The sequence below is a fragment of the Dermacentor albipictus genome, chromosome 7 (genome assembly GCF_038994185.2).
Source record: "Dermacentor albipictus isolate Rhodes 1998 colony chromosome 7, USDA_Dalb.pri_finalv2, whole genome shotgun sequence".
Classification (NCBI taxonomy): Eukaryota; Metazoa; Arthropoda; class Arachnida; order Ixodida; family Ixodidae; genus Dermacentor; species Dermacentor albipictus.
The window spans coordinates 45,008,378-45,032,981 of NC_091827.1; the positions used below are offsets into that span (position 1 = coordinate 45,008,378).

A 24,604-nucleotide genomic window follows, 5' to 3' on the forward strand; every position below is an offset into this window, starting at 1 on the left:
TTGACGTGAATTATAAAAACAAGTTCTTATTTGCTGAATTCACATGGGTATGGCGTATCTGGGATCTGGCTATCTCGTAACCACTTCCAGAAAAAGAAAGGAAGGTTTAGCCAAGTGTTGACGCTGCAGAAGGCAATATACGATACGACACGAAATGAGTGAATAATCAACGTGAAAAGGAAACAGGAAGAGACAGAATAGAGACATATAATCAACACTTAATAATCGATTCAGTTGAACGAAGGGTGTAGGATTGGGCTTGTTGGTAAAACATGCTTTAAAGCTTCAATTATAGCGCAAGGACCGCAGAGGGAACAGAGCGCTAACCTCCGACAGTTTATTCTCTTTTCAGGAAGCATAGCAAGTTTTATACTCCATTATAGTATATAATATAATAGCAAGTTAATACTCCATAATAAAACTTGCTATCCTTTCTGAAAAGAAAATGAACTGTTGGAGGTTAGCGCTCTGTTCTCTCTGCTGTCCTATTTGCGCTAGTATTCAAACTTTAAAGCAGTTGAACGAACTACCATATAACTGACGTTGTCTGCTTTAGCGTGGGCACTTGATTGACCCTTTCGTTTTCTTTTTTTTTTGCAAAATGATTAATGAAGCTCCATTTAAATTTTGACCACCTGAGGTACTTTAACGACCATGTGAAATACGCGAGGGTTTCTTCTTTACCGTTAACTTTTTTTTCTTTTTCTTTAACTTATTTAGGAACTAAGGTCCCTAGATACGTTTCATTCTTCCTTTGTTCTCCTCCTCTAATCCTTCTCCTACACGGAACGCTGCCAGCGCCCCAAAAAATGTTGCGAATCTCTCAACACACGTGCAAATATAACAAATAGCTTCTATAGCTTGCGTCGCACTACACATCCGTTTTCGATACTCGTTTTGAAACGTGTATTCCATGCAGTAAATCCTTATTCATGCGCACGTTGGCGTAAACCATGCTGCGTGAAAAAAAAAGCACTTTTTTTTTCCGTGCCACGTTGACCGCACTCTGCCAATCACGCACCGGCAATGGTGGGAGGAGGCAATGGCGAAATAATGGCGCTACATTGAAATTCATTTATCTAGGCACCTTCTGGCGAACATAGTTAAGGTCTCCAGTTTGTCTTTTATATTTAGGACCCCTTAAAGGCTCACTCAAGATTTAACAAACCGTTGCCTGCCTTTCTCTGCCGCCGAAATGCCTCCATCGCATCCGTGAACCGAATTCGCGACCACATCGGACCTGCCGACGTTTAGGTCGTTGACCGCCAACTTCCGCGGCTGTTTTTCTGATAAACGGATCAGCGGCATAGTTGGCATTGACCACTCTTGCCAGCTGTGGCCGGTCGAAGTCACGTGGGCTGCAGGCTCCTGGCATATGTTCGTTCCACATATGTTCGAATGAGTAAGTGGAACGTACGTATACGTGCGAATATGTCCCATTTACTTATTTTACTGGCATTTCCATGTATCATTCTTAGTCGCGTATACGTGTCACGTAAGTTTCGGCTGTGTGTGTGGAACATCTTAATCTCGGTCTGTACTTAGGTTCCATGGAGTACAGGAGGAACACATTTCTGAACGATCTTCTCGCATGCACGCAGAGCGAAACTTGTGTGGTGACGACAGCAAAAAAAAAAAGTGTGGGTTAGCCAAGCGTCCTGCCTCAAGAATACGCGTAATGCAGCGATCGTTTCCACAGGTCTCAGTAACCATTAACCGTTTGTTCTTTTCTCTTATGCGAATGTGGCGCTTACACTCGTTGTTGCCAACCGCGCGTACATTTCTTCCACGCAGTTGTACCAGTTACTCGCGCCTGTCTTTGTGCAGCTCGTGTTTACTATATTCGTCTTCTTTATAGCGCTGAAAGCAAGTATATATTCTTTCTTAGTGTTATTTTATTTTTATTTAGTACATACCTGCGCGCCACAACCTGGCCCAGCCATGGGCAGGTATACAGTCGCGTGCATTATGAACTGCGACACGGTCCCCTTGATGAAAGGGGCCCCCTGGTTGCATGGCAGCACCGGCACACAGAAAAAAATTGCCTTTAATAAGTGTACCAGTAATTGACGCGGTGTTTACTTCTGCGATTTTTCGTACGTGGTTGTCCCCGCGCTGTCACGGGGCCCCTTCGAACACGGGCACCGTGTTGCAGCTAGTAATGCACGTGACAGTGGATACATCATAGTAAAGAATAGTAGCCAACTGTAGCCCAACGTTCAGCATTAGTAACGATACACTCTAGTGTCGTGTCCACTCTCTGCCACTGGTTCAGTGCCCTTTTCCGTGTTCTGGCAGAACGGACCAGGCTTCTGCAAGAGAGCAGGAAAGGTTTTGGAACTCGTGCTCAGCGCGAAGCTTATATTTATATATATATATATGTGTGCGCCGACGTGAAACGAATGACGACGTATATGTGCAGACGGCGCTGCACCTTGCACAGCTGTTGAAACAAACAGCGAAGCCCTGCACATCCTTAACCCTGCAATACCCAATGTGTCGTCCAAGCTTCGCCGAGTTTGACGACTCGCAATTCCGATTTAGGTGGCAGGAATGCTGCAGTGCGAAGCAAGAAAGGAGGGCGATTAGAAACCATTGTACTCGCCCTCCTGTCTTTTTTCGCACGACGCCATTTGTCACTATTAAAACAACGACAAATCCGCCTCCATTCCATCCTGCGAAAGTGCATGTACCGCGGAGGTGCACACCCACGCTAGAACGGCGCGACCGACGTTATAGACAAGTGCCCTCACCACAAGCAACGTACTACGTCACGGGCACGTGCGAAAGCACAGCATGTACTTGCTCATTCCTCCTGGCCCTCCGCCAAGCGCAAGTGACTTACCCTGTTTACTCGATTCTAAGCACCCCCTTTTTTTTTATGATCGCGATGCCCAAAGTGAGGGGGGGGGGGGGGGGGGGCTGCTTAGATTCGTAAAAATCTGGAATGACACCCCCCCTCCCCATTTTCGCTGCGACTTCACGACGAGGCGGGTGCGAGAAATAACATTTTATTTTGCAAACATCCGAAAGAAAACTCGCTGCAGACAGCGAGCCCGCCGCTTGTGTCGGATGCTTCGTCACTATCACTGCCACTCACGAGTCCGCGCGGCTCTGCAGTCCGGCCGTGCGGCAAGATGGCGCCGGGGACGCCGTTCCACCTCGGGACTCCGACGGCTCCGGCTCGACGACAGAGCGAGCGAGCGGGCTTGGCGGTCTTGGCTATGCGCTCTTCCTAACAAATAGGGGGATGCTTAGATTCGCATGCAAAGTTTTTTTTCCAAATTCTTTCGCGAAAGTAGAGGTGGGGTGCTTAGAATCGGGGTGTGCTTAGAATCGCGAAAATACGGTATTGAACCAATTGAATTTCTCAAAGTAGATTGCGCCAGAAAATTCGTCAAGTACGACTTACACGCAAGCTCCAGACACGATAGCTTCGGATTGTAATTCGAATATATACGAGAATAGCGGCATCGTCACGTGACATCACGCGATGACGTCTTCGTCAATTGATCATGCCACCTGATGACGTCTTGCGATGCCTCTTGGAGAAGCAGCAGAGCGTGCGCTTTTCGCTGTCTCCGGGATCGGCCTGTACGTATCCTGTGTAAAGTCCCGACCCACTAGAGGCTAACACCTTCGCTGTAAAACAACCTAGCCCAACCCGTCCCCCTTCTGGTTTAAGCTGGAGAGACTTAATGCAGAACATACTTGGCTGTTTTGTTGCACTGGAGTCAGGTATTAGTTGCGGATGGTGCAGCGAAGCAATTACTAATTAATTACGGCACTAAATAAGTCATAATTCAAATAACATTGCATTGTTTTTCTGCGCACATGTATACTCTCCATGGCCCGAAATAAAGGGGAACAATTTGTTGTTAATATTCCTTGTTGTGAAACCGGAGATTACAAGGTTAGAGAAAAACGAAATGGAAATTTTTATGCCCGTCATTTCTCACTTTCCTTCTTGTTCTCTCTTAATGGTTGACTCCGTAACTGCACCACGAAGCCTCACTCGGTTCATCGCAGAGTGCCACAAATAAACAATTGCAGCGCCTTTTTGTGTGACCCGTTCGAGACGCGTGCCAAAGTGTATCGCCGCTTCGGACGTGACGAAAGGAGGCTAATCACGTCACCGAGACGGCGGTCACGTGGTATCACAAAAAAAATAATAATAATAACGGAAGAGCGCACCACTCAACCCGGTGCCACACTGGTCCAAGCCCGTATTGAGAATGGACAACATGAGAAATTCGCAGCGACTTCCAGCTCTGGAATGGGAAACGTCGCGCTTCGTCGCGGGGTTGGAAAACAAGTTTTCCCAGCTGTATATACACGTGCGCTAATTAGGCTACATCGAGGGACCCATGACCACGTTTACATTCTCGTGTTTGCTGGCAGTAATTGCGCAAGCATATACTGTCGTCGACGATTGTGGAAGACTCTTATCCCCTCCCACGTGATAGACAATGCAGAACTTTCACAGGGCCGATCATCGAGAAAAAGCCACTTGGAAAAAAATATATATACCTATGTCAACTGCCCTGCCAGGCTGTTTTTGTCGTCCAGAACTTGTTACATTTATCCATCTTCCGTATTGCTTCGTCTTGCCGCTTTGGTTTCGAAATTACGGAAGGCTGTATATGGTCGTTTATTATTAAAGGCCACCTTTATTTTCCATATATATTTCCGGCCGACCTCTCTGCCTTTTCCATTCCATAAACTTTTTCTTCCGGCCACACAGTATATACGCATATCCTCCTCGGACCCGAAAACAGCTTAGAGTCATAACTACTGTTCAAGTTGGTTTTTATACCCGACTGGCGTATTACTAACGTCAACAAAATTTATTTTTCCTTAGGGGGAAGCTAAATTGATGTCACTAGCTTCTGCACACACACACACACACACACACACACACACACACACACACACACACACACACACACACACACACACATATGTATATATATATATATATATATATATGCATGAGAACGGATAAATCGTTTTTTCTCGGCAACCACTGCACCGATGGTTTGTTACGTTTAAGCGAAGTAGTCATTAATGCATCAACGGTAAGGAGTATGTTTTCAATTTACGCCATCGGTTTTCTTTTAAAGGAATATTCCTGAAAATTTCAAAATTTCAAAAAGCAAGATTAGCAAGCTTGCTGCCCTGCAACACATCAATAAAGGAAGGTATCACGATGCTGTAAACTGCAGCTCATAATAAATCTAAAGCTGCAAAAACTTCTGCATTGCAAGCCGCTTTTAGGTATACGGCTAAATTGTGAGTAGGGCCTTTTGTGAGTATAGGGCCTCCATCTGTCCAGCTACGTGCACCACGGCATTTGCATACTTTCTTTTTTGAAATCTCGGTGCATGATAGTTGGCACACCCTGTGCAGTTGGCTGTTACTGATGCTGTGCCTTTTGTAGTTTTTCTCTGACAGAATGACGTTTTCTCGTCTGATGAAATTACAAGCCAAGGCTATCATGACATCGTGTACTTTACGTATTTCTTGACGCAATATACTTTGAATAGTTCAGCCTAGCTCAATATGTGTCACTTAGGCCTAGCAGAAGGGCCTATATAGAGGAACGAGGAGCACATGGACGTCCGCAGGCCAAGTTTCATCCTAGACGCCAGCGCTCGTTTCTCCCCTGGCGGCACGATTTCATCTCCAACCGGTGTAGGTTTCCGCCGCCGCTTCCATTCACGATCGCGCTCGCGTTCAGTTCGCGCTGCGCGCGAAACATCTCTTGTTTGGGACGGCGCCTCTTCGAATGACTGGAAATTAATATTGTGTTGTTAACTGTCACGACAGCAATGTAAACGCGAAATGGTTGATGCCACCAGTGAAATTCTGCCGGTTCACAAGAAAATGGTACGAAGAAAAAGCAGACGACAGACGCGGACTAGTGCGGTGCGCCGAACGAAGTATACAACTGGCAAACGAAGCGAGCTCGTTCATTGATCACTCCTGAGTGTATGACGGTTTTTATATGTAACCCACATGAATTTAATAATAACTCGGTATATAATCGTTTTATTCATACAAAAACTTTCAGCTGTTCGACCAGCGCTTGTCTTGTCTTCTTTCGTGTGTTTCGTTTGTGTCTGCACTGCCCAAGAATGTAAGCCACTTCTGTTGTATGCGCTAGCAGTGGCCGAAGTTCAGGCGTGCCGAGAAATTGAATATGTACACGATGCAATGAACGTGACTGGAGTTCATTCCTGCATCACCACTGCACCGATCGATCGAGTTACTGGACGACACACGCCCGCGTCTTGGTAGCGCCGGCATTGCTGAAGCAGAAATGATTACTAATACTTTCAACTTCCGCCTCTTGAGCACTGTTAAAAAATGGCCCAGCTACTTACATTGCTGCCTCTAATCTATATTGTAGTGGACGTACTAGTTAAAGCTGTGTGCGCATGTCGTACTTGTGCTATGCAGCGATATCTTTTGTTTATTTCCGCACCGTGTCGATGGAATTCCGTTGTCCCCGTCAGAGACAACACAGATTTGTAGCAAACATTTTGTGAGAAACTGCAAAAAATGACTTTAGCTTGTATGTGCCGCATCGCATGTGCCGGCGATTTTTCCGGCGGCACATACGATGTCGTTTCCAATTACCTGCTCAGCGTCACTTACATGGCTAAGCAGACGCTGCGCTTTCGCCGCATTGCAGCCGTAAAAATGATCGTCAAGCGTACCGATCTTCTTGAAGGCAAATAGAAGCGTGTACAGTCTGTTTCACACTTAGGGGAAAACTGCGAACGTATTGCATCGCGATGCGGCAGGCAATGGAGTCGTGCGGCGGCAGCACCTCGAACAGGCGCAGACGCTCGAGGGGCGGAGTCGTGATCTGCGTCGGCTGCTACGGCGGCGCGCGCTGGCCGCATTTTCGGGAAGCGTGCTGCTGTCAGGGGCAGTGCACCGATTTAATCGGTACTGCGGGAACTGAGCTGATATTCGTTACTAAACGTTGTGCGACGTCAAACTCTGATCCTTCATATGCGATAATGGAGTTCCACAAACTTCTTTTGACAGCATAGTTTATTTGTTCTTTCGAAAGGCCGGAGTACTGAGCGTGTGCATGTATATTTCTTCACTGTGTGTGCTACCGTAATGAGCAGCGACAAAACGCACCAAGATGTGCGCGCAACGTGCTCAGTCTTTGTTTGACTCGAAAGAAAAACAAAGCACTCAACAATAGGAGTCGAACACGATGAAACAAACGGACACGATTAAATGAAAGTTTTAGGTTCAGACAATGAGCTGGAAGTGATTTTTCTCGACAATCATTCGCTACACCAGGCAGACCCTGCCCACCAGTGGGGAATTGGACACGTCCCGATCCGAACTTCCGTTAGTACCTCGTCATGACCCCAGCGGCAGCGATGACAGCGCTCATCCTGGAAGGCAGTGAAGTTTAGAGTGACTTGATCAGGGATGTGTTCATTCGTAGCACGTCTCAGTCGCTGACGATGGTGGATAAAAGCCTATCTTCGCGCGACTGATAGATGGGATGGTGCGCCAGCGATACTTGCAACGAGCCCCAGACATTTTAAATGATGTAGGCACCCGGGGATTGAGGCGGCCACTCCAAAATAGTGACGGCGCGCTCTTCCAGCAGTTCTTCCACAACACGAGCAGTGGGGATCGGCGGCCTATCGTGTTGAGTATATAGTCGCCTTCCAGGAACGGGCCGTCAAGAACGTATGGAATCAATACGTTGTCTATGAGTACCCTGCGCCCTTCAGCGATGAACTTAACTTTGAGGCGTATGAGTGGGTGTCGCACAACGCTTAGTGAAAGATACCGGCTCATTTCACGCAGTAGCGATGAGATCGGCGCACTGCAACTGACAGTAGAACGCTTCCCGACAATGCGGCCAGCGCGCTCCGCCGTAGGAGACAACGCCGTTAAAGACCCCGGCCCTCGGGCGCCTGCGCGAGCTGCTGCCGCCGCCTGACTCAAGCGCTCGCCGCATCGCGATGCAATGCACTCCGAGTTTTCCCCTAAGTGTTAAACAGACTGTAATCGTCCTTCGGAATAAAACGCCCACGCACACGCACGTAGGCACACACCGCGCGCGATACGAAATGTGCCCAAACACGAGCAGTGCAAGAGGCAATCAAGGCCGTGCGAACGAGAGATAGGAGAGGCGTACCACCCGCTAGTTGAATTTTGCCCCACATGCGGCGCTCTCATCGCCGGCGAAGCAGCGCCGCTCGCGGTGCCGTTCTTGTCAATAACGCGCTCGCTCGCTTGCATTTGCATCCGTGCGAATTTCTGCATTCTGCCCGGTGAATGCGTGAAACAGCGTCTGCTGCGAACGGAGCTATATGCCTTCCCACGCAATTTATAAGCGGCATGTCGACGATCATGTCCCCCATGTGTACATACGAAGAATGTCCGCGCTGGGCACATTCAACGCATCCCTGTAGTATCCAGGTCTTGCCATGTGGATCTCCATCCGCGGTGGACGATCATTGCTGTCTCAGAGAAGGTATTTTTATGGTTCGCATCATTTAACTTAACACTTGGCACTGTTAGCTTCAATGTTTGTCAACAAAAATGTGCGAAGTTGCGTTTGGACGCACCCCGCAGCAGTTAATGGAAATCAATCTCGAAGGACATGCTTCGTCGTATTGCAGACGTGGTGCGGCAAGCGCGAGATATAATCGGCATGTTTCGAACTTTACCTGAGTTCGAAGGGGTGCAGACGAAAGCAAAATGGCCGGTTTCATCCTCTTTTTTTTTCTTTTTTACAATTGGGACAAGAGAAGGCGCGCCGTGTGCTATATTGAACGGTCCAGATTATATACGATAAGATGTGATGTTGCTGCAAAATTTGGACGAGAACAGAGTAGCGACAAGCGCAACATAATTTGTTTGATGATGTTAAGGGGAGGCGGAAAAGAACGCTGTTTACAGTATGTGCGTGTAAGCACAACCCGACGAAAGAAAGAAAAAAAGATGTCGGATCGTTCGGCAGCCTTCCGTGCATGTCTTCTATGGAAATCGCGCTCGTACTTATCGAAACGCGTTCTGTCATCTGCCCACCGCCGCCTTATTGAGCAGAAGAACGTGGCAGTGAGATAAAACGCGTTTTTTTAAGCGGAAGCTTTAGCTCAGGTGCTCCTATCTACACGCAAAAGCAGAAGTCGTCTTTCTCGGCAACCACTGCACCAAATTCAGCGAGGTTTGCTGCATTTAACACGAAAACGTGAAATCTCGTGACTGTCCGTTTCGAATTTTGATTTGTCTCCTCAATCTTTCAATAAAAATTGGCAAAAATTTAAAATTTTCTAAAAGGCAACTATCATGTTTACAACTCTGTAACTTGTCAATGAAAAAGTATAATACAATTCTGCGAATTGCATCCAATAGTACGTCTAAAGCGGACAAAATTTATTTGTTACACATGAATCTCAAAATATTTAGTAATGCGAAATAACAGCGTTTGCAGAACCCTTGTACACACGTTACAAGTTAACTTAAGAGATAAGATGCCATATTGAATTTGTCCACTTTCAGTGATCTAATGGGTGCGGTTTACGGAACCGCGATACCTGTTCTCGATGCAAAGTTGTATTATGAAGTCGTAAACTTTGTGCTTCTACTTTATTCGAGCTCTCGAATTTTTGAAAACCTTTTTAATAAAATTCAGGCCCTAAATCGATTTTCTGCTCCCAACAGTCACTAGAATTTAACCTTGGTCTCTCAAATGCAACAAATTTTATCAAAATCGGTCCAGGGGCTATCTCGGGAAAAAAAATTTTTTTTTCCGTAGCACGAGGACTAGTCAACCGTGCCGGAGACGGTGCAGGTGCACCTGCAGGACGCGACCGCCTTACAAGATACAACGACCTTGTAAAGTCATTTTACCTCGCAAGAAGAACCTTCCCCACCCCTCACTGCAAGTTAAACAGGGCACAGGCAACAAGCCTTCGCCTGTTACAGACCAATACGTACCCCTCCCTCACACGCTGTCATATCATACACCCCGACATCTACCCGAGCCAGACGTGCAAGATCTGTAAAACTCAATCAGCAACACTCCCCCACATGCTATATGGGAGTGCAAACGTCGATACCCAGACCTTAATTAATCCCGTGACCCTCTCGTCGAGATGGCACGCCGCCCTGCGTAGCTCCAATCTCGACGACCAACTCTGGGCGACCCAGCAGGCCTACAAAGCGGCGAAACCTCGACGTCCCATGGTGGGAGGTCTAGGCCCAGCCGACAAAACAGCTGGTGCTTATTAAAGTTCACTCTCTCTCTCTCTCTCTCTCTGCGTTTTACACGCATTTGAATAGGCCTCGTCGGAGTTGGGCCCGAGCTAAGGCTTCCCTCTTAACACAGACACATGCCCAATTACACTCGGTGCGAATGGGACGCGAGCGAAGGGGGTTGGGTTCAGCTGCCGCGAACAATCTGTTCTCTCTAAAATTCGGCGCGCAAAACACGGGGTCTGATTTTGAAGGTGCTACCGAGAATGGGGGTGGGGGGGGGGGCGTAATCCCCACCCCTGGACCACCGCCGGGAGGACAATGCGAGTCGTGCTAAACGGTGACAGTCGCGAAGCGCCTTGAGGTTACACCGGGCTCTACCGCAGAGGAATTCGCCTTTGTCGAAGAACTCGCCCCCATTCTTTCATTCTTTTTCTTCTTTTTTTTCAAATCACCTGTTCTATTTCGCGAGATGTGGCGATTCGGAGGCGTCCCGAAGTGTTTGGGGCTGGTAGGATGACACGGGTGGCAGTTCCATTGGTGAGCACTGCCGTTTGACGAAGTTGTTGCCGCGCATCACGAGTTCAAACGGCACGAAAATTTAAAAAAGAAGGAAGAGAAGGATGGCAACTAGGAGAAAGATTGAGGTGCGCGCATGATCCAGAGCAGTTCCTGCGCCCATCTCTATCCTCCTCTTATCGCGCCGTTCAGGTTTGTCACGTGCAGTTTGGGCGCGTGCATAAGGAAGAACGACGGAGCGAAGACCAGACGCCGAAGAGAATTGTGCTAGCTACGGGCGGAGGTCTGTTATCGCGTTAAAGAGGTGCCCCGGCATTGGCCCCGCAAAAGCGGCTCCTTTTAACTTGCGTGGGTGGCTAAACATGCCACAGAGTTAAAGGTGGCGGCCGCGTATCACTTGTCACGCTGTTGAAGGAGCTTTGGGTGCTTATTTTTCGCGGTTGTAGAAACACGATAGCAGTTTTTCTTATTTTTTTTAACGCACGCGAAAGAATGGCACTCGGCAAACAACGAAGGTTAGGAAAATTAAAGTATGGGGTTTTACGTGCCAAAACCACTTTCTGATTATGAGGCACGCCGTAGTGGAGGACGTCGGAAATTTAGACCACCTGGGGCTCTTTAACGTGCACCTAAATCTAAGCACTACGGGTGTTTTCGCATTCCGCCGCCATCGAAATGCGGCCGCGCGGTCGGGATTCGATCCCGCGACCTCGGGCTGAGCTGCCCAACACCATAGCCTCTGAGCAACCGCGGCGGGTAAAAAAGGTTAGCAAACGCTTGTCTGACATTTTTATTTGATCCATGTAAAGAGGTGGGTTCGAAATGCCGGAAGTGGCGTCACGGCACAGCAAAATGAACTCGCGTTGTGTAGCGGGAAACCTACACGATGATGGTGCTGGTAATACTAACAAAACAAATTAATTATTTGATTAAATAACACGTGAACGTTTCTGCAGGCTTCGCTAGCGCGTCGCCGCCGTATAGCCAGTGTAGTGAAGTGGGTCGCACTACAAAAGGAGCGAGCAGGTGTATCGTGGCGTCGCGGCAAGCTCACCTACCGAGTAGCGAAATCGGAAGTTGCTCGAAAAAATGAGTGTTATAGTGAATTATTTGGGAGCACTCCGACGTTTGCCAGTATTTCTCATAGTAGTGTTTGGAGCGTTCGACCCAACACTCAACGCAGATAAGAATATAATATAATGATATAATTAACTATATATATAATATAATTATATTATATTATAAGAATATACTTGTCAGTATATTCTCATAATACTCTTATTGAAATCTTGAATAAGTCTTGAATACTCTTATTCCATCCCTTGCTGCTTCGAGCGATTGGTGATTATACTAGCAAATGCTTTCAAGAGACCCTAAAGATAAACGTTTTATCAGTTTCGGCGGATCAAGTACTATTTCAAAAACTGTATTTACTTTGGTGTCGATGTAACACGATGAACTTTACGAGAAAAAATAAAGGTAGAAGTTCATTTCATTTTCTTCCTTTCTCTTTCTTTTCTTTTTAATTTCGCGTTGCATCTCCGGAAACGGAACGGCAGTGTGAAGCCAACAGCGCTAAATCGGGACGAAACAAAGACTCGCCTTACAAAAATAGGAAGGCAGAAGAGCAGCGCACAAGACAGTCCCGCCTTCCTGTTTTGTAAAACAATGCCTTGTTTCGTCTCGCTTTTAGCGCTATTCGCTTCCAAATCGTTTAGCAACCAGCTAACCCAGGTCCCTTTCTGAACTTTGTCAGATTCGGTAGTGGTAGCATATTGAGCCAATCTGAGAGGCCCAGAGTTTTGCTTATGGCCTCTTGTGATGCCTCCAATACCACATTTGTATATATGGCGGATTTTGACAGCGTTCAAAATATCACCTTCAATTGCATTACTTTCTCGTATTTGGGCCGTTGTGGGCGCAGCGAAAGGTCGTTGAAAATGGCTAGTCGAGTTAAATCCTTTGCTTGTCTTCACTCCCCGCTTGAGATTCCCCCTCTCCTCGCCTCCCTTGTCCCCCTTCCCACTGCCCCTATACTTTCCAAGTATCCCTCCGGTGGTGCCTAGCGTAGCTCCCCCGCCTCTTAGATTTCTTTCTTTTTGCCACCTGGAGGGGGGAGAGTGCACGATAGTGAAATACCCGGAAGAGTAAGGAATAAAAGAACACGAGGAACCAAGGGGGAAAGAAGGAAGAATACCCACGTGGTTCATCCCACGTGACACTCATCCCACGTGACACTCATCCGCATGGTTGAGTGTCGTCTGCTGGAGTAGTTCATCGTGCGTTTGCCGACGTGGTGGTCTACAGTATACCGTCTGCTTACGGGGTCACTGAGCGCATATCGTGCGAGAATATAAGCCACTCCACGCAGGACATCGCCGGAAACTGTGCGCCCGAGTACGGACCTGCGAAGTTTGTGCATCGAATGTGTGCGGCTTCGTGTTTTTCTTTTGTTTTTTAATAACGTTTTGGGTGTTACCGCTTTCGAGGACAAATTCCGATTCGGCTCCCTTCGATTTTGCGCTTCCGCGTTGCTCGCCTCCAACCCTGCATAGACCGGAAGAAGCCGTTCGGAGTCCCGTGAATTACAAGTAGAACATCGCCGACACTCAGGCAAGTTTCAAGTTTGGTTAATTTTTTTTTCGTTACTTAATACATCAGTCTCGTGATATCTTGACGGAATCATTATCTCTCAACAGGAAGCAGGTATTGGGCCTCTCTTACAAAGGCCTCTTGTGTACATGTTTTTTTCATCATCGCGATTCTTTGTTAAGATGCTTACGAATCTAATAATAACCATGAATGGGAATTGTATATGTCCTAAATATATTATCTATGCTATGCTCAAGTAAGAAATACGGATATAGTACTCGTGCCATGATATATTCGGAAAGAACTTTATCAGTGTCTGTATTTGCGATACAATAACTAGGGTATAGTGTTAGAATGCGAGGTACTCCACCGCAATATCCACTGAGACGATTAGTCGCTGTAAATATAAATATATTAAACAACAAAATGAAAAGTGTTTTTTGCCGGCACAAACCGCCATTCACAGCGACGTTTAGTTCCTCGCATCCGAACTATAGCATGCGTAATAGCGTCCAATAGCCAAATATCATCCTTGTGTTGGCACTCATGCTTTTCGAAAACAAGATCCTCTTTGTTGCCTTCGGGCGGGTTTGGCGTATCTGGAATCTGGCTACTTTGTAACCATTTCCAGAAAAAAAAAGACGGTTGGTTAGGCAACTTGTAGATGTCGTATAAACGTGAAAATTGTATCAAGTGATACCTTTCCACGCAGAGAACACGTAGCAATAGTCAGCGACTTCGGATATAATAAAGAGGGAGTATAATTCGCCGCAAACACTGTAAGCTATTTGAGCGAGCGATATTTTGCCACTAGCGCCATCTGCTGCGTATGTGCGCCAACTAACATGCAGGCGCGTGGTATCCCGGATGTTCCCGCTCTCTCCACGCTTCGCCGTGCGCGTCAAGTCAAGTTGGCGTGCATTTTAAAAACAAGGTCTTATTTGCTGACTTCACACGGGTATGGCGTATCTGGGATCTGGCTATCTCGTAACCACTTCCAGAAAAAGCAAGGAAGGGTTAGCCAAGTGTCGACGCTACAGAAGGCAATATACGATACGACATGAAATTAATGAATAATCAGCATGAAAAGGAAACAGGAAGAGACAGAATAGAGGCATATAATCAACGCTTAATAATCGAATCAGTTGTAGGAAGGGTGTAGGATTGGGCTTGTTGGTAAAACGTGCTTTAAAGTTTCAATAATAGCGCAAGAACAGCAGAGGGTAGAGAAGAGAGAACAGAGCGCTGACTTCCGACAGTTAATTTTCCTTTTAGACAGCATAGCAAGTTTTATACTCCATAATAATATATAATATAACAGCAAGTTAATACTCCATAATAAAACTTGCTATGCTTTCTGAAAAGAAAATGAACTGTTGGAAGTTAGTGCTCTGTTCTCTCTGCTCTCCTTGCTCTATTGTGCAAACTTTAAAGCAGTTGAACGAACCACCATATAACTTTGACGTTGTCTGCTTTAGCGTGGACACTTGGTTGACCATTTCGTTTTCTTTTTTTTTTAATGATTAATGAAGCTCCATTTAAATTTTGACCACCTGAGGTGCTTTAACGACCATGTTAAATACGCGAGGGTTTCTTCTTTAACTTTCTTTTTCTTTTTCTTTAAATTATCTAACAACTAAGGTCCCTAGATATGTTTCATTCTTCCTTTGTTCTCCTCCTCTAATCCTTCTCCTACATGGAACGCTGCCAGTGCCCCAAAAAATGTTTCGAATCTCTCAACACACGTGCAAATATAACAAATAGCTTCTAGTTTGCGTCGCACTACGCATCGGTTATCGATACTCGTTTTGAAGCGTGTATTCCATGCAGTAAATCCTTGTTCATGCGCGTGTTGGCGTAAACCATGCTGCGTGAAAAAAAAGGCACTTTTTTGCCGTGCCACGTGACCGCACTCAGCCAATCACGCACCGGCAATGGCGGGAGAGCGGGATGATGAGGAGGTCGTCGGCGAGGTGAAATAATGGCGCTACCTTGAAACTCATTTATCTAGGCACCTTCTGGCGAACATAGTTAAGGTCTCCAGTTTGTCATTTATATTTAGGACCTCTTAAAGGCGCATTCAAGATATAACAAACTGTTGCCTGCGTTTCTATGCCGCCGTAATGCGTCCACCGCATCCGTGAACCGAATTCGCGACCACATCGGACCTGCCGACGTTTAGGTCGTTGACCGCCAACTTCCGCGGTTGTTTTTCGTATAAACGGATCAGCGGCATAGTTGGCATTGACCACTCTTGCCAGCTGTGGTCGGTCGAAGTCACGTGGGCTACAGGCTCCTGACGTCGTTCCACGCATGTTTAACTAAGTAAGTAGAACGTACGTCTATACGTGCGAATATGTTCCCCTTGCTTGGTTTACTGGCATTGCCGTGTATCATTCTTAATCGCGTACGTTTTGGCTGTGTGTGTGGAACATATTAATCTCGGTCTATACTTAGGTTCCACAAAGTGCAGGAGGAACAAACTTGTAAAGGATCTTGTCACATGCACACATGGCGAAACTTGTGTGGTGACGACACGAAATAAAAAAATAAGTGTAGGTTAGCCAAGCGTGCTCCGTCAATAATACGCGTAATGCGGCGATCGTTTCCACGGGTCTCAGTAACCGTGAGCCGTTTGTTCTTTTCGCTTATATGCAAATGTGACGCCATTGAGACGCGCTGTTGCCAACCGCGCGTATATTTCTTCCACGCAGTTGCGGCGGTTACACGCGCCTCTCTTTGTGCAGTTCGCGTTTACTGTATGCGTCTCCTCTTTAACGCTGTAACAACGTATATTTTCTTTCTTCATTTTTTCAAATTATTACATACGTGCACGCTAGAACATGGCCCGTGTAGGATAGGTACAGTCGCGTGCATTATGAACTGCAACGCCGTCGCCATGACGAAAGGTGCCCCCTGGGTGCGTGGCAGAGGCCGACACGCAGAAAAAAAAATGTGCCTTTATTAAGTATACCAGTAATTGACGCGGTGTTCTTCGATATTTTTCTACGTGGTTGACCCCGCGCTGTCACGGGGCCCCTTCGACCACGGGCACCGGGTTGCAGCTAGTATTGCACGCGACAGTATAGACACATCATACTGAAACACAGTAGCCAACTATAGCCCACGTTCAGCGTTAGTAACGATACACTCTGGTGTCGTGTCCACTCTCTGCCACTGGTTCAGTGCGCTATTCTGTGTTCATGCAGACGGGGGGGGGGGGGGGGTGCGAGAGCGGTTTCGGCCCTTCCTGGAAAGCCACCGCTAGGGGGCCTCAGATGCGCCCGCTTCCCTAAAGCTTTAGCGCTCCCCTCCGCCGCCGTGCGAGAGGGGGCGCGCATCGAAGCACCCTAGCCACCCTCTGGCCACACGGGGTCACTAAGTCTACTGTGTGCGGAGAACAATACGCCGCGCCCTCGACCTTTCAACCCCCGGTGCCACACTGGTCGAAGCCCGTATTGAGAAGGGACAATTTGAGAAATTCGCAGCGCGACTTCCAGCTCTGGAATCGGAAACGTCGCGCTTCGTCACGGGGTTGGAAAACAAGTTTTCCCAGCGGTATATGTACGTGCGCTGATTAGGCTACGTCGAGGGACCCATGACCGCGTTTACATTCTCGTGTTTGCTGGCAGTAATTTCGCAAGTATGCTGTCGTCGACGATTGAGGAAGACTCTTATCCCCTCCCACGGGATAGACAATGCAGAACTTTCACAGGGCCGCACATCAAGCAAAAGCCACTTGGAAAAATATATATATGCATAATTCGACTGCCCTGCCAGGCTGTTTTTTTTTCGTCCAGAACTTGTTACATTTATCCATCTTCCGTATTGCTTCGTCTTGCCGCTTTGCTTTCGAAATTACGAAAGGCTGTGTATGGTCGTTTATTATTAAAGGCCACCTTTATTTTACATACATATTTCCGGCCGACTTCTCTGCCTTTTCCAGTCAATGAACTTTTTCTTCCGGCTTTATAGTATATACGCATATCCTCCTCGGACCCGAAAACAGCTTGGGGGCTTAGACGCTGTTCCAGTTGGTTTTTATAACCGACTGGCGTGTTACTAACGTGAAGAACATTTTTTTTTTCCTTTATTGGGAAGCTTTATGTCAGGAGCTCCTACCTATATGCATGCCTGAGAACGGAGAAATCGATTTTTTTCTCGCCAACCACACCATGTTTGTTACGTTTAAGCGAAGTAGTTATTAATCCATTAACGATAAGGAGTACGCTTTCAATTTATGTCATCGTTGTTTTGTTTTGTTTTTTTAGCAATATTCCTGAAAACTGCAAAGCTTCTAAAAACAATATTAGCAAGTTTGCTGCTCTGCAACACATGAATAAATGAAGGCATCACAATGCTGTAAACTGCACCTCATAATAAATCTAAAGCGGTAAAAAAAAATTATGCATTGCAAGCCGCTTTGAGGTATACCCCTAATTTGTGAGTAGGGCCTTTTGTGAAATTCTCTTAAACATTGTAACGCAAGCAGCATATTCATACATCACACTTGTCCAGCTGAGATACTTTAACAGTTGAGGCTTATACAAAACTCCGACATATGTTTTCGGAGCATAGTTTCGGAGTTGTAAACTGCGTGCTCCTATTTTTATTTATTTTGCGACTTTCCGACTTTCGAGAATTTTCGTAAAATATTCGAGGTTTGAAATTAAAATTCTACTTCCTAGAGTCGCTGGAATTCCGCCATCTCTCTCAGGTGCAAGAAGCTTCATTCAAATCGCTCAACCGGTTGTATCATGAACTGCGTTTTTACATCTGCTTGAATAGGTAAATCGGAGTTGACCTCGAGCTGGAGCTCCCTCCTAAATATCTAGGCTTGACGCTGAAGCCAGCACATTCGTGGAAGAAGTAACCCTCTCCTCATATTCCAAGCGGTAAAAAAACAGTTCTATTTGCCTGAACACATAGTGAAGGCTTAACACTGCGTGGCAGGTTGGCTTGTTAACGCTACATCCTGAATTTTAATAGATAGTTTTAGATTAGGGACGCAAGCCGCTTGCGTTTCCTAACCTAAAACTCTTTAATGTCAACTCACCGTATTCGAAAGCGCATGCACTTAATCACGGGTACTTTTTTGTCGCCTGTGACGAGGCATATATATAAAGTCGGTGGCACTTTTCACGACAACCAACCTCAAGTACCGGCAAGCCCGGCTGAGCGCGACCCGCAAGTCGCAATCTCGCGGAGATTATCGTTCTCAGCGAGAACTCTCGGAATCTACGCGGAATTTGAATGCGACGCAGGAGGAGGCCGGATGTAGACACACGAAAGATCACTTGCGGTGCGCCGCTGATTGGTTTATCAGTTTTGCGACCACGGTCGCGCGACTGAAAAATCGCGGAGAGTGCGACTCGCCCAAAATGGTCGCTTTTCGAGAAAGGCGACCGTTTGCGACCATTTGCGACTGGTCGCAAAGCGACCAACTTGGTCGCGCGACCTCCTCAAGTCGCCGGTGTGAATGTGCCCTTAGCTTTGAAAAGGATTGTAGACGACGCGCATCATAAATGATATGCAAGGTCTCGCTCGTGGATATACCATCAGTGGCTGCCCCGAGGCGCTAACGCGAGCAAACCGCGCGAAACAAATTTCTGTCCTCTGATATAGTTTCCGCTTGGTTCAAGCCTCGTTTGCAGAACGTGACGCAGTACTGACGTCAATGTGCTGTGTTATGTGCATTGGCTTCTATTTTTTTCATTGGCTTGCTATTCTGCGTAAATGGTGGCCGCTTCCGAGGCAAGCGAGGAAATGAGGGAAGATACGCGTTCCTGATAGTTTGTTTATCCCTCTTCTCCTCTTACGCTATATCGTGTTCCTGTGTCGTCTTGAGGAGCCAAAACATGGTCCATTCGCTCCCATGGAATACTTCTATTTTCCCTTGTGACACGCGTATAGACGGCGACAAAATGAAACGCGAGAAACAAGACAGTTTTTCCCAAATTCCGCCTCCACCGCCCAGCGGTGCCAAGGCTGGGAATCGTTGCCGTCTGCTTCCATAACTCTGCCCGTGTGAAATCGTCTGCTCGAAACGGTCGTCTGCATGGAAAACCAGCTCGATTCGTCTGGGCACTTTAAGTCGTCGTCTGCTTCACGCGTCGTTCATTGCACCTTCGCGTAAGTCAGGCAGCTCATTATTTGTTTATTTTTTTCTGTTGCCCTATATTTCCCTAAAGAACTTACCTAATCTCCGTTTTATATTTCTTTTATTTAATTTGTTTTTGAAGTTCTGCGCGATTTCTGTCCATCTGTTGGAGCTGCCGCTAGCGTGCTACAGTGTGCGAGATGTTGTTCTGAAGTTAATTAACTGTTTCGAAGTGATGACGGTGGAAAACGAGGTCCTATATCTAAGTACACGGGAAAGGAGAAATTTTTGTTCCAGCATAACTGTCGTGCCTACCAAACCAATATAAGCATGATTTCTTAAGAGTTCTCGTTTTACGTAAGTCCATATATGAAAATATGGGTCGGAGTTTATGTCTACATTTTAGAAATGTTTTCGAAGGAATGATAGCATCCGCTATTCTAGTTATGGCTCAGAAGAAAGCCAAGTGTAACTAAAATAAGTAGAACATACTTCAGCTGCGTGCCCCCCAAAAATGTTTCTGGAAAGTGTTTTTTAACCAAATCAAAAAAAATATTCGTAATTGATATCCTAACACAATGAACATATTTAAGTTATTCTGCATAATATTCAAGAAAAATGTGGCAGTGGAGTAGTTGGTTGAACATATACCAGAGTTCGTGCACTAAAAACAACGAAAGGGCCAGACCTGAGCGAGTACACAAACACAGGACACCGAGCACTGAGACAAAAAAAAAGAAGGAAAAAATTTGACTCGCCATCCCGGCTATGCGAAAGTGGATGTATAGCGACGCCGTCCAAAACCGTACCACTACAAATGATGAGGTAGGGTATGCAACGCTTTATTACTTTAGTGTAATGGTAGTAATTTTGATTTGGACAGCACGCCGTTGGACATAGCGGTGCTGCAACAACATTGAAATCAGTTGCGATGCTTGTAATCTCATATACGAAAGGCTAGGGACGTCACACCCCACCTCGCAAGCTGCCGTCGCCCCGGCAGCTTCAGCAGCAGTAATCTTAAACCGTGAGAACATTGTTGCGTCTCAACACCACCGAGGGCGTTGATTGAAAGTTTGCCACGTGTCAAACCAACGCACCTCCTAACGGCGTGGCGTGGACAATGACTAAAAGCGCTCACCCCATTATTGCCTTGAAACCGGAGAAAAGGATGAACGGGAGGGAACCGTGATAACGAATGGATAAGCGTACTTAATTAGACGCCCTTCAGCCCGCCCTTCACCTGGCAGACTGAGCGAAGGACGGGGTGGGCAACGACGAACGAACCAGGTGTCGCCGGATGCTTTCTTTCTTCCACAAATTCCAAACCTGTTTCTTCGAGGTGGAGTTACTGCGGGTTATGGATAGCATGAGCGCAACTGAGTCGACGATGGTGATTTGCTGCTGGGCAGTCTTCTGATTCCCCAGTCGACTCACCCAGGGAAGAGGACGGGATAAAAAGCTGAGACTTTTCGAGAGTGTGGACAGAGGGTCCTGATGTGAACTGAGACGTTTAGCTTGCTCCTGCATGAAGTGAGCTTCCGTACTGGAGCCGTGTAACTGAGCTAAGAAACCCTTTCTCCTTTATTCTCTACAACCTGACGTAGTAGTCGATGGGCTTCGCGCATTCCACGCTCTGAACGCCGCCCTATAGCCGCAACAACGTATGCGGAGAGCGCTACGTGTTTCGCGTTGCTATCACGAGCCGCTTATCATCAATTATGCGGTTCGGATGCTTGTTTCGATCTTGTTCTTCATTGAAACGCGTGCTGTTCTGCATGTTGTATGCGTGATTCCAAAAAATATATGCACTGTTCGCTTCACTTCGCTGAGTGCTCGAAGCCTCTGCCTTAAGGCGGTGCGAGCCCACTGCAGCTCCTGGCCCGGCACTGCCGCCGGGGTCGGCTCCCATTTTTGATGACAGACGCGGGCGCTAAAAATGCCGGATGCTAATGGACACTAAGGGCTCATTCACACCGGCGACTGACAGTGGTCGCACGACCAAGTTGGTCGCAAAGCGACCAGTCGCAAATGGTCGCAAACGGTCGCCTTTCTTGAAAAGCGACCATTTCGGGCCAGTCGCTCTCTGCGCGATTTTTCAGTCGCGCGTCCGTGGTCGCAAAACTGATAAACCAATCAGCGGCGCACCGGAAGTGATCCTTCGTGTGTCTACATCCGGCCTCCTCCGGCGTCGCGTTCAAATTCCGCGTAGATTCCGAGAGTTCTCGCTGAGAACGATAATCTCCGGGATTGCGACTTGCGGGTCGCGCTCAGCCGGACTTGCCGGTGTGAACATCAGTCGCCTTCGGTCGCTTTTTGATTGCGAGTCGCAAACGGTCGCGCGACCTCCTCAAGTCGCTGGTGTGAATGTGCCCTAAGTGCCTGGCTAGCAGCTTCGCTGTAAAGAAGAAAACAGAGAGAGAGAAATTAGCATAATCAGTGACAATCGATGACGTGGATAGGCATTTTTGTGCATTCGATTGGGCGACATATATATTCTCCATATAGTTTCTTAAAAGTAAACAGTTGACAGTTCGCGCTCGGTGTCCTGTGTTCCTGTACTCGCTCCAGTCCGGTGTGGCTGATGCTCTCTGCGCACGAACTCTGTATCATGTTCGACTTGTTACACGAGAATTGACTTGAAGAACGGGCCGTAATATTTGAGCTCGTTTGCTAAAAAGACGATGCAAGTTAGAGGCGGACTGCAACACGTTATCGTCGAGTGCTCGTCCCCCATTAAAACAATAATAAAAGGAAAGTTTAAATGTACCCTTTGTGTAGGGCATGGATTCTTTTTAATGTGCAATAGCATTATAAGCGTACTGCTCGCGCAAACTTTGGAGACATCCATATGGCGAAAACTGCGGGCCGATCCCGAAGACAGTGCAGTCAAAGACGGCGTCGCAAAGCGCTATCACCAGGGAAGAATGCCACGAACTGGCACGTGACAGTCGCGCCATCTTTCACTTCCCACTCCCTCTCCCCCGACCACGCTTCGCCGCGCTCCCTCACGGGTTGCACAATCAAGCGCCTTTCCTTTCTTTAGATCGCTATCATCATCAGACGTTTCCAAGTTGGCGTGGCCACGAGAGAGAAGTACGCTTGCGGCACTGGCCTAGTGCTTTGAGCGTCGCGCTGCTTTAATAGACGAGGAAAATAACTCAAAGGGAGCAGTTGTGCAACAGTGATTGAAGCCAGACGCGTCGGCCCAACGTGTGATCAACACGTCATAGCGCGCGGTATGGGTTACAGCGCTCCCGCTCCGCAGGCAGAGCGACGGCAGGGCGGCCCCCACGGAGGAAGGAAACTAAGGATAGGCCCTGACGTCACTCTTTGTGAAGCTAAAGTGAAGCCGGAAGTTGGCGTTGCTCATGGCGTTGCTCCGCCTATCGGGCCAGCTCCCCTCTCTTGTTTACATTTCTCGCGAAACCACGCCGCGCTGCGCGCAACCGTGCTTCTCGGACCCACGCACTCCGCAGCAATACTAAACAATCGTTAGCACGTTAGCATGATGCCGCGATAGAGGGCAACATTTCCCGCGGATATAATTCCTTCGTCCGTAGCCATTGCCGTGGCGCGGTACGTTGCGTACAGCGTTGCATGCGCGTTCATTTCACGAACCTTAGTTCCTCCTGTCCCACCTGGCCACAGCAACATCCGCTAGAGCACGGTCCAGATAACGCAGCGCAACAAAACACGGAGACCAACGCAAATCTGCCCGCACGGCGCCTTTGCCACGGTACGAAACTTACGGAGCAGCACGTGTGAGCGCACAGAACTCGCACATAACCATAAAAAAGCCGCCATTGTGGCCCGAAAGGCGTGGTCGCTACAGCAAAGAAATAAAAAAACAGCAAAAAAGAGTAGAACCTACTACGTCATTTCCTGCACACTTTTCTCCTAGCGCGCGGAGGGGGTAGTGCCTCTCCTCAGTTTCCTTCCTCCATGGCTATGGTAGCCACCATATCCATGGCGGCCCCGAACAAGTGCGCATCGGTTAAACACTACCGGGAACCAAACATTCCTGGCCAATACGCTAAGTCTCTGAGGTCACGTGTTGGACTATCAACACAGCGAGGGTAAAAAAAACGAAGGGAATGGCTTAACACAGTGTTCGTTTACCGAGGCTGGTCTGGTCACAGAAGAACTTCAGTTTGGTCTAGTTGGTGTTTACTGCATACCATATTGACCGCAAATAAAGACCGTCCCCGCCGTTATTTGCGGTCAGTATGATATGTGGTCTGGTTACGTTTAATGCTCTCTCGTTCCTATAGTTTATTTTCTTCCAGCATGGCTGCTGTCAGAGGTTAGATCCCACCGGCGGCCACGCATTCCTTTTTGTCGAAGAGGTCCGACAGTAGCCTATACCAATCCACATACCGCAAAGTGCCTGGAAAGAAGCGAAGAATGTTTCGCATGAAAGAAACGGTATCAGATTACTAGAAACCGCATATATTGTGAGACATCCATGACGCGGACGAAACTGGTGTACCACTAATTTGTGAGAAGGGCTTTTGCGAAATCCGCGTAATCTATGTAACCAGTTGCAGGCATAAACTGGAAACGCGTTTCAAAGATTTTCCGCGTCAGATATTTATAATAGATGCAGTTTGCATAATTGCGATATCGATTTTCTTACGGTTTTGTAAACATTGTCGTCATTATTATTATTATTATTATTATTAGTAGTAGTAGTAGTAGTAGTAGTAGTAGTAGTAGTAGTAGTAGTAGTAGTAGTAGTAGTAGTAGTAGTAGTAGTAGTAGTAGTAGTAGTAGTAGTAAATGTCTTGCTAGTCTTTGTATACATTTGGACATATTACAGAAGTACACAGAAAGATGTCCCAGACCGCATTACTGAAATGGGACCTCGATCTTGTTATTACTGTATAGGTGAAACCAGGATGTCTACCAACCAGGAAAACCGGGAAAACCGGGAATTCTCAGGGAATTTGAACAGTCTGGAAAAACTCAGGGAAAACTCAGGGAATTTGTGCTTCTATCAGGTAAAATTAGCTGTAACTTTATTGAAAGGGAACGAAAGTCGTGTTAATGCTGGCTCCAGTAACAGAGGAATCGCAACGAATCGTCATTGACGCCGTGTCATCGGTACGATGTATTGCCAGAGTAGTTAACGACCGATTTTCT

The 24,604-nt window shown here is 47.2% G+C and overlaps 1 protein-coding gene across 2 annotated transcripts in view; it reads left to right on the plus strand.

Moving 5' to 3' along the window:
* The first annotated feature begins 1,310 nt into the window (after nt 1-1,310).
* The window catches only part of LOC139047388 (uncharacterized), a 34,372-nt gene continuing 11,078 nt past the window's right edge, over nt 1,311-24,604 (plus strand). The window contains exon 1 of one of the 2 annotated variants that reach the window (XM_070521214.1): nt 1,311-1,402. The gene's annotated coding sequence lies outside the window, so the exon portion shown is untranslated. Of the gene's footprint in view, nt 1,403-13,198; nt 13,381-24,604 lie in introns of those variants that run through there. The other variant, XM_070521213.1, reaches the window with a different exon arrangement.